The sequence below is a fragment of the Macaca thibetana genome, chromosome 9, assembly GCF_024542745.1.
Source record: "Macaca thibetana thibetana isolate TM-01 chromosome 9, ASM2454274v1, whole genome shotgun sequence".
Lineage (NCBI taxonomy): Eukaryota > Metazoa > Chordata > Mammalia > Primates > Cercopithecidae > Macaca > Macaca thibetana.
In genome coordinates, this window is record NC_065586.1 from 46766910 (window position 1) to 46782671 (window position 15762).

A 15762-nucleotide genomic window follows, 5' to 3' on the forward strand; every position below is an offset into this window, starting at 1 on the left:
TAAGCTACCATTTGTGTTTTTAAAGGGTGGCATGTGTGTTTATATGTATCTGGAAGGATACTGCTCTGCAGGGCCCCGAGAGACCAGCAGTTAGAGCAAGGAAAGAGAAAACGCGCATTGTGTGTACCCTGCATTAGTTAGAGTGCGTTACCAAATGTGTGTGCTCCTTTTGAAAATCTTAAAAAGATTCACATAGGCATCTCTCTCAATGATGGTTAAGAGGCTGGGAAGGGGAGCAGGGAGGGAAGGACAAAGAGGGAAAGGTTAACAGGTACAAAAATACAGTTAGAGTAAATTCCAGTGTCCAACAGCACAATAGGGTGACTATAATTTATTATATAATTCGGAATGACTAAAAGAATGAAATTGAAATGTTCCTAAAACAAAGAAATGATAAATGTTTGAGGTGATGGATATCCTAATTACCCTGATTTGATCATCACACACTGTATGCTTCTATCAAAATACCCCATGTACCCCATAAATATTATATATCCATAATAATGAAAAACAAAAAAGTAAAGGCATATCTCTTAATATGTATGTCTTTAAAATTAGAAACTTGCTTCATTTTAAATAAAAGAGAAACAAATGACCTCTATGAACTATTTCAAGTACACATGATTTATACATAACTTTATGTTAATAATAACACTTATTTTTACTAATAGTAGCATTACGGGTTCAAAATTCGAATGTTATTTAGTTTTCTGACATTACAATGGCACAACTTTAAAATCTGTATTACTTTTCACTTTATATTTTAGGGTTCTTCCTGGGCCAAAGGATAAAATCTGTAGCTCTAGAAAAAAACTAAATAAAAGGCTGGGCGCAGTGGCTCAAGCCTGTAATCCCAGCGTGTTGGGAGGTTAAGGCGGGTGGATCACCTGAGGTCAGGAGTTCAAGACCAGCCTGGCCAACATGGTGAAACCCTGTCTGCAATTAAAACAAAACAAAACAAAAAATACATAAAAATGAAAAAAACAAGGTATCTGTCACCCCACACTTCCTAATCAATATGGCGTATTTTTTTGCTAATTCTTTTTTTTTTTTTGACGGAGTTTTGCTCTTGTTGCCCAGGCTGGAGTGTAATGGCACGATCTCAGCTCACCACAATCTCTGCCTCTCAGGTTCAAGCAATTCTCCTGCCTCAGCCTCCTAAGTAGCTGGGATTACATGCATGCGCCACCTCACCTGGCTAATTTTGTATTTTTAGTAGAGACAGGGTTTCACCATGTTGGTCAGGGTGGTCTCGAACTCCCGACCTCAGGTGATCTGCCCACTTCAGCCTCCCAAAGTGCTGGGATTACAGTTGTGGGCCACTGCACCCGGACTTTTTTTTTTTTTTTTTTTTTTTGCCAATTTGTGTTTTATTTTTGCTAAATTAAAAAATAGTTAATAAAATATCAGAAATAGTGAACATTATCATTTCTATAAATGCAAGAGCATGTATGTTTTTCACACACTGAGTACTATCCAGATTTTCTACTGATAAACTCTGACCACTTCTTCAGGCAATTCATGTACTTACTTTAGCGTTATCATTAAGGATGAAGGTTCTAGAACCATCAGGAACAAAGGGTCCATCTTCACACAAGTTACTTAACTGCTGGGAGGCTCTATTTCATCTTATGTAAACTATAGATAATACCTACTCACCTGAAGGGTATATCAAGGGTTTATGTAAGCTAAATTTGTAGAAAGCAGTTAGCACAGTGCCAGGAAGGGTCTAAGAAGAAATGGTACTTACTATGATATATTTGTACGTATATATGTATGCATGTTAATATGCTGTTATTAGCTGTGTTCATTAAAGATTTTCTCTATCCTGTGATTTGCTTTTAGATTTTGGAATACATTCCGTTGTGCACATTCCATTTGTATTACTAATATAACAACATTTATTACTATTATTATCATCATCAATTCAGTCACATCTACTATATCCCTGAAGATGACCATAATTCCTTTAATAATCATAAAACTCTCTTCCCTTCACGGGGTAAATAACCTATCACAACACTGTAAGTCTCCATCAGCACCCCAGGCTGCCCCTGCTGACTTACCAGATCTGCTGCTTTAGCCAGATCAATCATCATGTTAATATCACACCCACATTCAATAATGGCGAGTCTGTGCTTTTTACCTGTAAGTGAAAAGATGAAAATTTTACTTTAAAAAGACCCTGAAAAAACTCTAAGCTTCAACTCTAACTTTCATTTTTAACTGCATCCAGTAAAACACCATATACATTTACAGGAGTGTACCAGAAGTTCATTTTTATAGGCAAAAACTGGTAAAATAAAATAAATTCCATCCTGTTTTTCTTGCTGTATTCTAAATTTAAATAATATCAAAAGTCTACCCAGATGAATAAAAGTGCTTGAACAGGGAAAATTCTGACTGCACAGGCTCCATGATAACCACGATCCTGCTGTTCAGTTCCAGGTGTCTTCACCTCTATCAAAACTTCCCACATTCCCACTATTGCTAAAAACTTCCTCAAACATAATATAACAGAATATTCAAAATGATAATTATGTCTAAATTAAGGTAAAAAGAAAACGGTCAAGAAAATATGAACTGGGCACAGTGGCTCACGCCTGTAGTCCCAGGACCTTGGGAGGCCAAGGCAGACGAATCCCTTGAGCCCAGGAATTTTGAGACCACCCTGTGCCACATGGGAAAACCCCATCTCTACAAAAAGAAAAAAAAAAAAATTAGCCAGGCGTGGTGGCATACACTACTCAGGAGGCTAAAGTAGGAGGATTGCTTGATACTAGGAAGTTGAGGCTGCAATGAGCTGTAATCACACCACTGTACTCCAGCCTGTGCTACAGAGTAAGACTCTGTCTCGAAAAAAGGAAAAGAAAATATGGTTGCGCCAAAGATAAAGAAAAGCCTCAATCCAACTATATTACTGCAATCACAAGAGATTTCAGAGTGTGCATTGCCATTCTACCACTAGAAGTTTGTTTCACTTTCCCTCAAACTTGGAAACGTCACCATCTCCCAAAGCTGACAAATTCTCATGGGGAAAAGAGAAAAGGCGCACTTCCACCAGCATGTGGCTTCATAAGGGCAAGCATGTGCACCTGGCACATAGGAGGTACGTGCTCTCTGTTAAATGATGTGTTCACAGTGACCAGGCCTGCTAGGCCCTTCCAAGGAACATGCTTGGCAAAGCCATAGAGCAGTCAGGATAAGATACGTATCACATCCTTACCTCTGGGAACTTACCCTTTTCTGAAGTTATAACTAACTTAGTAAAAGTATAAGAGAGGTAACATGATATGAAAATATTTAACATGTTCCACTCAAGAAAACAACAAACACACGCATGTCCGTCAGATAACAATAGTCACACCAACTCTGTGTCTGTGGCGGCATCTTCTACCTGACACGATCGTCACAGGGCCTCTGATCTCGGGCAACTTCTGCCGGGCGAAGTTCCGAATGAGGCATTATATCAAAGTGCTCTTTCCAACTTTGGAGGCCCCGTCACCACTGCCACTATTGGTGGGGGCTCTAGTGGAGTTTGATCAACCACTGGAATATGATGCTTTTTGTCTTCAAATCCTGACTCGTAGTCATTAAAAAAAAAAGTAAACTCATTTTCAAAATAGAGTGAAAGGCATCACCCTTATAAGTAGACTTTTTTTAGTAGACTTATAGATATGAGTACTTTAGTATATTTCATAGAGAGTACAAAACAATATGTAAATATAATTAACCTGTCAATTATTAACTTAACTACTGGCCCCCATCCAAATAATTGCTGTTCAATAAAGATGTAACAAGATGACTTCAATAGTATAGAGAGTTGAAAATTAAACACTCCTTAAACCTGACTGCTTTATGAGTGATTTTAATAGTTTTTTTAAAAAACCAAAAGGTAAATACCGAGGCAGTGCATCAAAACAGATAAGAGCAGAGGCTCTGGAGTTAAATTTGGCTCTCCTACTTACTAGTTATATATGATTGGAGGTAACTCGTTTTCTTGACCTCAGTTTTCCTGTCTATAAAATGAGAGCAAGAATGATTCCTACTCTGGTAAGGCTGCTGGAAGGATTTAGTTGAATAATGTTTAAAGTACACTGCTAAGAATATCACAAGGACTCACTAAATAAAGCTATGTTAGTATTAAATATTGTAACTTTTGTATTTCATATTACAACTTTGTAAAACATATCTGGGTGGGGGAAAGCACACTTATCACCATAGAAACAGTTTAAAGTTTAGGAAAAAACAAATTCTATAAATTCTTGTATCTTGGGCAAGAAACACCAACCAGTGTGCAGATGCTGGAGGCAAGGCAGCTTCTATGGGAAGTCTTCTCAGTTTTAGTGAAAGCCACACAGCATGCATCTGCATGTCCTTTGGAGTGGGACTAAACTCGTAAATCCAAATGTCACCTGTGAGAGGCTCCTAGTATTTAAAAAGAATCAATGGAAGAAGCATCAGACTGTAGCTAAACATAACTGTGAAAGGATCGAGCCATCCCCACAGCAGACTGAACTGCAAAGGCTTTGGGATTTCTCTTCCGGGCATCTTCTTCGTCTCCTAGCTGGAGATCCTGCAGATGCCGCTTCTTTTTCTCTTCAGCTTTGGGCCCACTGTTTTTCTTTCTGTAAAATTTCTTTCTGTGTTTCTTCTGGTCTTTAGTCTCCATAGTGGCTATTTACCAATAACAAGTAACTCTAACCTACAAGGAAGAAGGTTGGGGTAAGAAGGTGGGAGAAGCATTTTACAATCCAGGCAATACCCAAGGAAAAACAGTAAATTTCATATATTTCATTATGAAGAGATGACATATATGTTGATTCTTTAAGATTTTCTGCATAGACAATCATGTCATCTGTGAGCAAAGGCAGTTTTATTTGTTCCTTTCTCATCTCTATTGTTTCTTTCTTACCTTTTATTTTCTTTTCTTATCACATTTGCTAGAACTTCCAGTATGATACTAAATAGGCGTGGTGAGGGTGACACTCTTTCCTTGTTTTAAATCTTAGAGGAAAGGCATCTAGCTTCTCACCATGAAGTACGATGTTAGCTGCAGGGTGGTGGTTGTAGCTATTCTTTATCAAGTTAAGGAAATTCCCCTCTATTCCAAGTTTGCTGAGAGTTTTCATCATGAGTGGGTGCTGGATATCACATACTTTTTATTTATTGATATGACCACATGATTTTTCTTCTTCGATATGATGGATTACATTTATTGATTTTCAAATGTTGAACTAGCTTCACATACCTGGAATAAATCTCTCTTGTTGTGATTTATAATTCTTTTTATACAATAGTTCATTCAATTTGCATACACACACACACACACACACACATATATATATATATATATATATATTTTTTTTTTTTGAGATGGAGTCTTGCCCTGTCACCCAGGCTAGAGTACAGTGGTGTGATCTTGGTTCACTACAACCTCCGCCTCTCGGGTTCAAATGATTCTCCTGCCTCAGCCTCTCAAGTAGCTGAGATTATAGGCACCCGCCACTGTGCTGGGCTAATTTCTGTATTTTTAGTAGAGATGGGGTTTCACCATCTTGGCCAGGCTGGTCTTGAACTCCTGACCTCAGGTGATCCACCTGCCTCGGCCTCCCAGAGTGCTGGGATTACAGGCATGAGCCACCATACCCAGCTATCAATTTGCCAATATTTTGTTGAGAATTTTGCTTCTCTGTTTAAAAGAGATATTAGTCTATGCTTATCTTTTGTTGTAATTTTTTTATCTGCTTTCGGTATTAGAGTTATGCTAGCCTTACAGAATGAGTTAGGGAATATTCCTTCTACTTTTATTTTCTGAAAGAGATTGCAGAAAGTTGGTGCCATCTCGGCCAGGCATGGTGGTTCACACCTGTAATCCCAGCACTTCGGGAGTCCGAGGTGGGCGGATCACGAGGTCAGGAGATCGAGACCATCCTGGTTAACACAGTGAAACCCCGTCTCTACTAAAAATTACAAAAAAATTAGCCAGGCGTGGTGGCAGGCACCTGTCTTTCCAGCTACTCGGGAGGCTGAGGCAGGAGAATGGCGTGAACCCGGGAAGTGGAGCTTGCAGTGAGCGGAGATTGCACCACTGCACTCCAGCCTGGGTGATTGATAGAGTGAGACTCCATCTCAAAAAATAAAAATAAAAAAAAGTTGGTGCCATCTCTTCCTTAAATGGTGAAATTCACCAGTGAAACCATCTGGGGCAAGTGCCTTCTGTTTTGGAAGATTATCAGTTTTTGATTTATTTAATAGGTACAGGTTTATTTAGATTACCTCCTTCTGTTTCTGTTCTCCTAACAGAACCCTGTGAAACCTGAAGAAATTACGGCACAAGGTACCTGTAAGGCACATGAGGTAACTGTGAGGTGCAGGGAAGGTGGACGACTAGGCAGCCAATGCAAGGGCAAGGGTAGGAAAATGCTTTTGAAAATAACATAAGATGATACAGAAACTTCACTATGGAGGACAGAAGATCAAGTTGCCAGTCCATTCGAGGAGGACTCCACTTTAAGAACCCTCCCTCATCCTATGCAGCCAGACAACTAAACCTTCCACTGCCAGAAATAAACGGAAGGTTTATCTTTCAGATAAATTAAACCACAGTAGCCCTGAGCCCAGGGACACTGGGCACACAGACACACATGTGGATAGGCTACAGTATCCTCCCCAAACAGCATTTTAAAGTGAGTTCTACATATACCAACAGGCACAATTATCAACTCTCTGCTTCCATTCAGCTTCCATAACAGTTGCAGTCAAATATGTAGCCCTTAGCAGAAAACTAAGTTATTTTCATGAGAAGAAAGCTGACCAGCTCAGCAAAAAGACTCACGAAAACCTAAAAGAAATACACAAATTCCTAGATACACACAACCTACCAAGATTGAACCATAAAGAACTTCAAAACCTGAACCGACCAGTAACAAATAATGGGATCAAAGCCTTAATAAAAAGTACCAACAAAGAAAATCCTGAAAGCAACAGCTTCATTGCTGTATTTTACCAAATATTTAGAGAAGAACTAATACCAATCCTACTCAAACTATTCCAAAAATAGAGGAGGAAGGAATATTTCAATGGCTGATACTTAAACCAAAGACACATTTAAAAAGAAAACTACAGGCCAATATCCCTAAGGAAAATTTCAGGCAAAAATCCTCAAGAAAATTTATAAGCAAAACAAATTCCACAACATATTAAAAAAGTATTCATAATGACCAAGTGGAATTTATCCCAGGAATGGAAGGATGGTTCAACATATGCAAATCAATGTGATCATATCAACAGAATGAAGGACAAAAATTATATAATCATGTCAATTGATGCTGTAAAAGCATTTGATAAAATTCAACATTTTATTGTAAAAATGCTTAAAAAACAGGGTATAGAAGAAACACACCTCAACACAATAAAACTCATATAAGACACACCCATAAGTAGTATCTTACTGAATGGGGAAAAAAAAAACTGAAAGCCTTTCCTCTAAGATCTAGAACAAGAGATGCCCACCTTCACCACTATTAATTCAGTATTAATTGAGCTTTTTCTGGAAGTACTGGAAGTCGTAGCTAGAGCAATCAGACAAAAGAAGGAAATAAAACACATCCAAATTGGAAAGAAATCAAATTATAATTATTTGCAGACAATCTCTTATAATTGGAAACACCTCAAGACTCCAAAAAACTATTAAAACTGGTAAATTCAAGAAAGTTGCAGGATACATAATCAACATTAAAAAAATCTGTGGCGTTTTTATATGTGAACATCAAACGTTTTGAAAAAAACTAAGAAAGCAATCCCATTTACAATAGCTACAAATAAAATGAGGAATAAACTTAACCAAAGAAATGAATGATTGCTACAATGAAAACTATAAAACACTGATGTAAGAAATTGAAGAGGGCACCAAAAATGGAAGGAATTCCAGCTTCATGGACTGGAGGAATCAATATTGTTGAAATGTTAATATAACTCAAAGAAAGCTACAGGTTAAATGCAACCCCTATCAAAATATCAATGACATTCTTCACAAAAATAGAAAGAATAGTTCTAAAATCTATATGGAACCACAAAAGGTCCAAAATAACCAAAGCTATCCTGAGCATAAAGAACTAAACTGGAAGGATCAGATTACCTGACTTCAAATTATACCATAGACCTATAGTAACCCAAACAACATGCTACTGGCATAAAAACAGACAAAAAGACCAATGAAACACAATAGAGAACTGGAAGAAATCCATCCATCTACAGTGAGCTCATTTTCAATAAAGGTGCCAAGAACATACACTGGAGAAAGGATAATCTCTTTTATAAATAGTGCTGCAAAAATAGGATATCCATATGCAGAGGAATGAAACAAGACTTCTATCTCTCATCATATATAAAAACCAAACCAAAACAGATTAAAGACTTAAATCTAAGGCCTAAGACTTAAATCTAAGCTATTATAAACTATGAAACTGCTACAAGAAAACATTGGGGAAGTTCTCCAGGACATTAAACTGGGAAAAGATTTCTTAACCAATACCCCACAAGCACGGACAACCAAAGCAAAAGTGGACAAATGGGATCCCATTAAGTTAAAAAGCCTCTGCACACCAGAAGAGACAATCAACAAAGAGAAAATCCACAAAATGGGGAAACATATTTGCAAACTATCCATTTGATAAGGGATTAATAACCAGAATATATAAAAAGCTCAAACAACTGTATAGAGAAAAATGTAATAATCCGATTTTAAAATGGGCAAAAGATCTTAATAGACGTTTCTCAAAAGAAAAAATACGAAAGGCTAACAGACTTAGGAAAAGGTGATCAACATCACTGATTATCAGAGAAATGCAAATCAGAACTATGAGGAGATATCTCGCCCCAGTTAAAACGGCTTTTATTCAAAAGACAGGCAATAGCAAATGCTGGTGAGGATACAGAAAAAAGCGAACCCTTGCATACTGTTGGTGGGAATGTAAATTAGTCCAACCACTATGGAGAACAATTTGGAGGTTCCTCAAAAAACTAAAAATAGAGCTACCAAAGGATCCAGCAATCTCACTGTTAGATATATACATGAAAAAGAAAATCAATATATCGAAGACATAGCTGCACTCCTATGTTTACTGCATTACTATTTGCAATATCCAAGAGGTGGAAGCAACCTAAGTGTCCACCAACAGATGAATGAACAAAGAAAATGTGCATATATACAATGGAGTACTATTCAGCCCTAACAAAGAATGAGATTCTGTCATTAGTGACAACACGGAATGGTGCTGGAGGATATTATTTTAAGTGAAGTAAGCCACAGTTTATCTTTCTGTGCACAGAAAGATAAACTGTGCACATTCACAGTCATTTTGGGGAGCTAAACATTAAAACAAACTCACAGAGATAGAGTAGAATGCTTGTTACTTGAGGCTGGGAAGTGTAGTCGGTGGGGGGAAGTGAGGATAGTAAATAGGTACAAAATATAGTTACAATAAATAAGATCTATTAATTGGCAGCATAACGGTAACTATAGTCAGCAATCGCTTTTTGTACATTTTAAAATAACTGCGTATAACTGAATTGTTTATAATACAAAGAAATGATAAATGTTTGAGATGATGGATATCCCATTTACCCTGATGTGATTATTATACATTATATGTTTGTATCAAAATATCTCATGTACCCCATAAATATGTATACCTAGTATGTACCCATAAAAACTAAAAAGACCCATGAATGCTGACATCTGGGGATCCCCTAATACAATAGCGGGTTCTGGCTGATCATCCCACAGGGAAGCCACTCAGCAGCCACACAGTTCCCCATACACACACACACCGCTAGTAACCAGCTTTGTTAGTGTATAAACCTTAAAATATGTGCAGACAGTATCACAAGTCATAAGGGAAATGGAAAGCAAGACCACAATGTGGGACAACTTCGCACCCATTAAAATGGCTATTATAATGCAAACAAACAAAAGATGGAACATAACAAGTGTTGACAAGGATATGGAGAAAATGAAACCCTTGTGCATTACTAATGGTAGTGTAAAGTGCTGGACTGCTCTGGAGAGCAGCATGGTGGTTCCTCAAAAAGTTGAACACAGAATGATGATTATGACCCAGTAATTCCACTTTGAGCTACACAGCCCCAAGAATTAAATGCAGGGACTCAAAAAGATATTTGTATAGCAATGTTCACAGCAGCATTACTCACAGTAGCCGGAAGGTGGAAGCAACACCATGCCCACCGGTAGATCAATAAACAAATGTGACATATGCACGCAATGGAATATAATTCAAATATTATTCATTTTTAAAGGAAGGAGATTCTGATGCATTGGATGAACAATGTGGATGAACAATGAAACCTTGAATACATTATGCTAAGAGAAATAAGCCGAACACAAAAAGACAAATACTATATGATTCCACTTATATGAGGTATCTAAGATAGGCAAAATCATAGAGGCAGAAAGTAGAATGGTGGTTAACAGGGCCCGGAAGACGACTGGAGTTAGGAATTACTGTTTAACAGGTACAGAGCTTCAAATGAAAAAGTTCTAAAAAGGAATGGTGGGAATCATTGTAAAACATTATGAATATAGTTAAAGCAACTGAACTGTACACTTAAAATAGTTAATATGATACATTTTATGTTACATATATTTTGCCCAATGAAAAAATAAAAATATATAAGCACAGAGCAAATGATCACCAGGCCTTTGAAGAAAGTCTATTAAATAAAATTAAGAAACCAGAACACCAAGTGGCAATGGGGCGAATCGAAGAGGTGGGCAGAGAAAACAGAATGCAAGAGCAAGGTCAAGAGAACACTTTTGACAACTGAAAGTAAGAACATATGAAAATGTCACCAGAAAGATAGAAAATCAAGGTAAATTAGATACCAGAAAATTAAACACAAAATACAAAAAATGAGAGAGGAAGATGACAAAAATTAGAAAATCAACTCAAGAGGTTCAACATCTAACAAGACATCCAGAAGAAACAGGGAAGCTGGAGGGGAAGAAAATTACTATAGAAACAATAGAAAGATATTCCCAAGAATTAACAAGAAAAACAGATATGTACCACTAGAGGTTCATTGAATGAACAAATTAAAAAAAAAAAAAAAAAAAAAAAAGCCTACCCCATAATTGCAATGGTATATGCTAAGGATATGCAGAATATTTTAAATGCTTCTTAAGCAGGTAAAGCCAGAGTGGGGCGGATTGGGGGAGAGACAGGTCACACACAAACATATTATTTTGAAATATAAAAATACATTTTTTAAAAAATAAAAATTGTTGAAGTTGGCTGCATCTGGGGAGTAGGCAGGAAGTACTGAATCAAGAGCAGTCTGTTTTTTGTGAAGTCTTATACTACCATTGGACTTCTAAAACCATGTTTCTTTACATTTTATCCTGGTTCTCTTTCAAAGTAATGTATATGCAATTTGTATTTACATGTAAAAATATGCAGGTGAGAAATGCTAATATAAAATTATTCCAAAGCCTTTTCTAAAGTGTCAAGAAGTGCTAGGATTTACCTAGCAGAAATCACCTGAGGATGAATTCCTTGTCAATTCTGGGAAGTGACTGCCAGAGAGAGGAAAAACAGAGTGGTCACAAAACTGTGATCAAAAAACAGTCTGATCAAAACATACACTAAGAAATTCGTAATTGTTAGATAGAAAAGACAAATGTGCAGATTCCCTGAGACTCCTCACTAAGTTAGTATTTGCAGAAGTAAACCATATTTTAACCGTTCAGTTTCCTTTAGGACCCATTTAGTTTTAAAAACATTCAATATTAATGAAATACCTAAATCTATTAGAAATATTCTTTCAAAACATCAGAAAGTCAAGATAATTTGACTAAGTAGCTAAAAATAAACTCATTTTGTAGAAAGAATGCAAGTAAAATGTTCAATAAGTGAACATTTTACCACAGGTTATTCTGGCAATGCTGTACTTCTTGTAGTTCATGGTAATCTATGTAAGAGTCCTAGTCTTGTCAGGAAAGAGGTATTTTACCTAAATAAAAGAAACAAAAATGTAGTATTCTGTTGTTTTTGACTCCATCTCGAGTTGGATTAAGAAGGCTTATTCTGAAATAGCACAGAAAAACATGTGAATCTTCTGGATCACTATCACTATTACAATTAAGATGCATCTGAAAACAGCATGGGTCAGCTACAGATTATGTCAATTCCCAAGACGCAAAGTTTTACAGACTTCATACACAAAGCTCTCAACTCACAAAGGTGAAAAGATAACTGACTGACTAGGTCAACAAGCAAACCATCTCAACAAGATTAAATGAATGCAAAACAGATGCACTCCAAATGCAAATGTGGTGCGCAGATTATGCTACCTCTGGCCATATGTACTAAAGAAGAGGGAGAGAACTCAAGGCCCCAGAACAAGAGAGAAGTCCAGGCCAGGCTCTGGGCACTAACTAGTCATGTGGACTCTGAACACTCACCTCATCCTTCATGGCCTCAATTTCCACATCTATGAAATAAAGGGTCTGGCCAGGAGACACAGAACAGCATTCTACATGTAACTGGAGAAATTGTGTCTTGGATAGGTGAGGGAGGGTAATTAATGGAATTGCCTCTAGAGGGCGAATAATTAAAAGAATTGCCTCCAGTTTCTCCATGGCTTTCTAAAGAGGGGTCAAGACTTGCTGGATGCCAGATGTCTTCCAGGGATCCCAAAGAGTTGGTCTAGGGAGGCAGTGCTTTACTGTATTATAGCAGAGGAATTAATCACACTAATTGCTTACTCTGTACTTCTGCTTAAAGATACAATATAAACAAACACGAGAATTAATTTTAAAGCAATCAAAAGGCCTTCAAATTATTAAAGCTCCTGAAGATTCAAACATTACATCCACATATAGAATTATTACGCTAGGGGCAATTAATGATTTGATTTATAGATATTTCATATAGGTTTGATATGCAACAAGTCTAGGGGTATAAAAATCACTAAAATCTGCCTTCTAATAAGCAGTGATTTCTGCCTTTTTCTTAAAAAAAAAAAAAGTTATATCAAAATAGTAAAAAATGAATATTTTAAAATAAAAAATGGCTGGGCGCAGTGGCTCACACCTGTAATCCCAGCACTTTGGGAGGCCGAGACAAGTGGATCATGAGGTCACGAGCTTGAGACCAGTCTGGCTAATATGGTGAAACACCGTCTCTACTAAAAATACAAAAATTAGCCAGGCATGGTGGCTGGCACCTGTAGTCTCAGCTACTTGGGAGGCTGAGGCAAAAGAATCACTTCAACCCAGGAGGCGCAGGTTGCAGTGAGCCGAGATGGCACCACTGCACTCCAGCCTGGGCGACAGAGTGAGACTCTGTCTAAAAAAAAACATAAATAAATAAAAATTAAAAATAAAAAATCATCAAGATTTATTATTATTCTGCCTACTGAATTTTAACTTATCCTTCAAGTTCATAAAAAAAAAAATTTCTTTCTCATGCAAACTTTCCCCATATCCCCAATTAAGATGAATTATTGAAGCATCCTGGGTGATTCCTGAAAACGTTCAATCCTTCAATTATTCAGGCCCAGTTTAATGGCACCTGAGAACAATTATATACTGAGACCTGTGCTAAACTGACAAAGGCGACCAAAGATCCTATACAGGGCACACCTGTACCCTCACGTCGGCTCCAAAGTCTCCAGAGGGAAACGGACAGGACATGATGAATCAGCTCTCTTTTTACTGTATTATGCTTGGAAAGATTGTTATGGAAACATAGACAGATAAATCAACCTTGCCTGGAAAAGTGGAAAAAGGTTCAAACCAGAGGCAAATTTAGATCAATATGTACCAAGAACTCACTGATTCTTACAGGAGTAGGATATGACCAGACAGACAAGTGAAATGACAACGCCATTCTAGAAATAGAGACGATAAACAAAAGAACCAAGAAGTGGAAGTTGAAGGCCAGCTCAGGGTGCTTTGTGACCAGGCCTAGTCAGCAGTGGGGAGATTTGTGCTCTATGCTAAGAACATTCTCTGTAATGACAATCCACCCTGTTGCACTAAGAATTTAAGAGCATTTATATGAATATATACATTCAAGGAAAGATAAAGTGAAAAATTTGCTATCAACTTTGTGTAAATTTGGGACAGCTTCAACTGCATTTCTTTGTCTAGAAAGTTTTATTTTATTTAAAAATGTAGTCTACAAACTTGAGCCTCAATTTTCGGCAATAAACTCAAAAATGATACATAAAGCATTACAGAATTCACTTTGTCCTTGCAGGAAAGAAAAAAGAAGAAAACAAACCTCCATACAAGAGGAGGTCTGAAGGAACTCCCCAAACCTCCATGATTTTGCAGGAGACGAGATAATGGTAATCACCTGCAGCACCTGAACCCATCTAGATTAACTAAATTTACTGAGGCTCCAGAGGAAGGTCTTCAGGACTCAGACCTTACTTATAGATTAGAAGTTAATCAAAGGAAAGAAGTTTAATTGATTCGCAGTTCCTCACGGCTGCGGAGGCCTCAGGAAACTTGCAATCATGGTGGAAGGGGAAGCAAATGCGTCCTTCACATGGCAGCCGGAGAGAGAAGTGCAGAATGAAGAGAGAAAAGGCCCCTTATAAAACCATCAGATCTCGTGAGAACTCACTATCACGAGAACAGCATGTGGGAACCACTCCCATGATGTAATCACATCCCACAGATCCCTCCCCCAACACGTGGGGATTACAATTCAAAATGACATTTGGGTGCAGACACAGAGCCAGACCGTATTACAGAGCCGGAAGAGCTGAGTAGTGGGCGCTTAGTAAATGTTCATGTCCCTGCACAAGGATGGCTTCAGAGAGGTGCCACTTGTGCAGTGCAAAAGCCCCACACTCAGAGGGGACCTGAACTCGGTTTAATGCTCTCTTGTCACTGCCTTGAAATTCTTAACAATTTTTGAACGACAGACTCCACATTTTCAGTTCTCACTGGGTCCTGCAAATTATGTACCTGGTCCTGCCCCTGAAACAAAGATATGGTTTGTCCATGAAGGGGCTCCCTCGACGCCTCCCTGCCTGTCTCACTCCAAGATGCCCTAAGTGTAGGGGAACACAGAGCTAGGAGAAGGTGGTATTTGATGATGACCTTGGAGGTCCCACCTGATCATGGCTGGCAATGCATGTGTGTGGGTGGGAGAATTTGGTTGCTCTCTCCTGGCAGCCTCCATCCCATGCACAAAGCCTGCACTTAGCCTGTCTGTCCCCCTATGTACTCCTACTTGACTCAGACCAGGAGTGTGGATGGGGGGGGGGGGCACTGGGCCCACTGTTCCTGGTCCCAGCTGTAGTTCCCTGTTGATTGGGGTGATTTGGCTCCTCTGACTACTCCTGCCCCATCCCCACTAGGACAGGAGGAGTTGGTGAAGGGGACAGGGTGGGAGGTTTAATTAGCAGCCAGGGCCAGGCAGCAGGCAGTAGGGCAAAGATCAGGCTGACTTTTCTTGCTACAGATCTGCTCTCTGGAAGATGCATTCATGGACTGGCTTAGACTGTGGCTTGGCTATTTTAGGAATATTCTTAACCCTTCCTGAGTTACTCCCATCATCAGACTTCTCTCCCAGAGCACAGAGCACCAGACTGTTCCCCCTCCCTGTTCCCTCCTCCCCAGTCCCTGTTTTCCTCCCTGGCAGGTGAGGTCAGAGTTTTCTCAGGGGTGGGACAAGTTGACTTCTGCCAAGGAAAACTCCCAGGTCCCTAAGCCCCCTTCTT

At 38.4% G+C, this 15762-nt stretch overlaps 1 pseudogene; it reads right to left on the reverse strand.

Moving 5' to 3' along the window:
* The window catches only part of LOC126962626 (ribosome biogenesis protein BMS1 homolog), a 30533-nt pseudogene that overhangs the window by 5988 nt on the left and 8783 nt on the right, over positions 1-15762 (reverse strand).